Source organism: Sinocyclocheilus grahami, unplaced genomic scaffold, assembly GCF_001515645.1.
Source record: "Sinocyclocheilus grahami isolate Dianchi unplaced genomic scaffold, SAMN03320097.WGS_v1.1 scaffold5992.1, whole genome shotgun sequence".
NCBI classification, from domain to species: domain Eukaryota; kingdom Metazoa; phylum Chordata; class Actinopteri; order Cypriniformes; family Cyprinidae; genus Sinocyclocheilus; species Sinocyclocheilus grahami.
Window position 1 is genome coordinate 6092 of NW_015510536.1, and position 3711 is coordinate 9802.

General features: G+C 33.7%; 1 long non-coding RNA gene across 1 annotated transcript in view; it reads right to left on the reverse strand.

Annotated features, from left to right (window-relative positions):
• LOC107577418 (uncharacterized) overlaps nt 1-1436 on the reverse strand; it is a 2993-nt gene extending 1557 nt beyond the window's left edge. The window contains exons 1-2 of the long non-coding RNA XR_001608197.1: nt 1412-1436; nt 902-1083 (exon numbers count right to left, since the gene is read on the reverse strand). This is a non-coding gene — a long non-coding RNA (uncharacterized lncRNA). The remainder of the gene's footprint in view (nt 1-901; nt 1084-1411) is intronic.
• Nucleotides 1437-3711: the final 2275 nt, after the last annotated feature.

Sequence of the window (3711 nt, forward strand, 5' to 3'; positions counted from 1 at the left end):
AATTTAATTAAATAATTATTCAATTTAATTTTATTATGAATGTGTATTTAATATATACAGTATATATATATATATATATATATATATATATATATATATATATATATTTAGTAGAAGATTTTTCTAATTAATATGAATTTTACTCATTATATATTCCAATAATGTACAGTAAAAGATTGTACACACTTGACTGAATTTGTTTCTCATATGATTATGATTATGATTATACACCCTGCTTGAAAGGCATCTGCTTAAATGCTTGAAATGAATTTCGTAGACACATAAATTATGCCTACATCCTCTTTAAAAATTCTAAGCATTTTTTTTTCAATGGATGAGCAGTCAGCAAGTGTCCAACATACATGGAAACGGCATCAATATTGTAAAAAAAAAGTCAAAAAGCGAAGGGATGGATACTTGGACCAAATTAGAATATAACATGTCATTATAACATAAATCTAGGGGTAAGATAAGTAACCAAATGAAGGGTTGTTTCTTTATTTAAATGAACAATGTACCCCAAAATGTCTCCATCACTGCAGCAAGGTTTTGTGCAGTTTTACACTCTTCAAAATAAATGTTACAAAAGCCAGTTTTCACAGCAATGCCATAGAAGAACCATTTTAGATTCCTCAAGTGAACAGTTCATAAAATAACCATTTTTTCTTAGTGTGAAGAACATTTGAAAAATCTACTACCTTATAAGAACCTTTAGTGGAATGGAAAGGTTCCATGGATGTTAAAGTTTCCTCGTGGAACCATCAACGCCAATAAAGAACAGAAATCTCTTTTTGGGGTGTATATAAGACAAGCTGGATGAGAATGAGGGGAGTCGCTGCGGCTGGCGTTTACACCCTTCATTAGCATGACAAAGGCACTCAGCACAGAGTGTGGCCCTGACCTTCAGAGAGGAAGTGCTGAGACCGAAGCCTCCTCCATTCTCACAGACGCACGGGTCCCCGGCTGCCCTTCGCCGCCTGCCTGCCGTATTATCATGCTGAACCCATGGACGCCCCTGAGCAATACAAAGCCACGGAGCAACAGAGCGAGACCCAATTTCATCATTCAACAGGCCTCAAGTGGCTAGAGCGATGAAAAGCACACTGTAAATACAGTGATTTCACAAGCGGCAGGTCATTATTATGCAATCGTCTGGAAATCCAGGCGTTTGAAATTGATTTACTCTCGGTACAGCAAAATGAATCCTAGCTATTGAAGCTTACCAAGAGAAAATTACAGACATTTGCTGAATTTTACTCACAGGCTATCAGATCAAGATTTTTTTTTTTTTTTTTTTACAGGTTTTTCATAGTAGCGTCCAAAAGCATGGAATCACATTCAAAGTCAGTTTTTTATTTTATTTTAAACAAACACTATGACTGAAAATAAATGTTCATTGTAATGTACATACCATTCGGTCTCATCCCTATTTGTTTTCCTCTCAGGACACGGTAACACTTTACTTGAAGGGGTGTGCATAAGACTGACATGATACCTTCATAATCATGACATGACACATGTCATGAATATGAAGGAGGTTTTATGCATGTTTATGATAACTGTCATTAAGTGTCATTCGCTCAGTTATGTCATTTTTAATGCAAATATGACATTATTTGACCTAACCCTAACCTAACCCTACCCCTACCCTTACCCCTAACCATAGCCCATAACAAAGACACCTCAAACAATGTCATCTTTGCATTAAAAATTACATAACTGAGTGAATGACACTTAATGACAGTTGTCATAAACATGCATAAAAAACCTTCATATTCATGACATGTGTCATGTCATGATTATGTAGGTGTCATGTCATGATTATGAAGGTGTCATGTCAGCCTTATGCACACCCCTTCAAGTAAAGTGTAACCCAGGACACTTTTTTCAGCTTTCACTTGAGCTTGTAAACCCTGCAAAGACAAAAGAGACTCTGAGCCAAAACACCACCAGTGAAATGAAATGGACAGATTAAAGGTAGGGTATGTAATTTTTCAAATACCCTTTAGAAAACTGATTCGGGCCGAATAGCAAAACAAACTTGTAGCCAATCAGCAATAAGGGGCGTGTCTACTCGTGATGTGGAGGAGAGCGCGTTCAGTGCATGGGACGGACATTAGCCGAGCCGAGCGACAGAAAGATAGAGATGGCGGATAAAAAACGAAAGCGGAAAACATCTGCGGAACGATAAGGCAAGAAGCAGGACCCGTTTAAATATCGGATCAGCTTTCCAGCGCTGGAGAACTCAAGGAGCGGAGACCTGCGATCGGACACCGAGGTTGCTTTGTTTCTTCTCAATAGGTGAGTAACACCGTGTCTACAACAGCTAAAGTCTGCCTACACTGGACGCGATCAAACGACCGTTGAAAACCATTTGAAATGTGTGTCAGCACGTCATAAATAGAACCCGGCAGCAGTTTTCTGTCGGGGATTTGTTGCGCCGCGCCGCGCCGCTCACGTCGGTAGACACGGTGTAACATTGGTTTTGCTTTGTTTCACAGAACTAATCGTTGCCTGGGTTGCGTACGTATGTGTGGGGCGGAGCTATCAAAATAGGGGCAAGACCCTTTTGGGGTAGGGGCGTGTTTGTTTTGGTGATTTCAAATATGAACATTGGCTACCAGAAATCACTTACCCTGCCTTTAAGTGACAAAACAAGGTACAGGAATGAAAATGTGTTGGTGATCGTTTTGTCTTTTTCATAGTAAATCCTCATCATTAGTGAAATTACACCCCACAGCATCAGCCTAATGGAGACTTTTCAATGCAGACTTATCATAGGCTTGTTTTCAGACCGAAATATAATTGGAAAAATAGATGAATAATACAATGAAACCTCTAATTCAACCTCTAATTGATTTACTTTAATTGATCATTTTAAATAAGTTATAGTGTATCATTGTTGTTGCTGTTGAAAAAATACTTTAATGTGACAAAAGAATTAATAAAAAATATTAAAAACAAAAATGCAGAAAGTGTAATGTTGTCCCATTACCTTTATCATGAAAACGATATATTTATGATATGAATTCATATATAAATATAACAAATTATATTCATATATAAAATTACATATAAATATGTTTACGATTTTTATATTTATTATATTATAGTAACATTAGTAATGCATAATATTTATGCACTTTACTAAAAGAATTAATAAAAATATAAAAAAGTGTAATGTATGTTACCTAAGTGTATATTACCTTTATCATGAAAACTATATATATATATTTACTCTATATATTTATATTTAAATATAAATTACATTTATATATAAAATTATATAAATTATGTATGTTTTTAAAAAAAATTATATTTAATATTAATTATAATATTGGCAACATTAGTAATGCATAATATTTATGCACTTTACTAAAAGAATTAATAAAAATATAAAAAAGTGTAATGTATGTTACCTAAGTGTATATTACCTTTATCATGAAAACTATATATATATATTTACTCTATATATTTATATTTAAATATAAATTACATTTATATATAAAATTATATAAATTATGTATGTTTTTAAAAAAAATTATATTTAATATTAATTATAATATTGGCAACATTAGTAATGCATAATATTTACTCATTCGTTTTAAGTAAAACCATAGCAAATTCAAATGAGATCTCCTTCAAACAGTACAGTCTATTTGTTTATTTTGTGGTTAATATCAAGTTAGTGCAGTTTTACTACAGTAACTG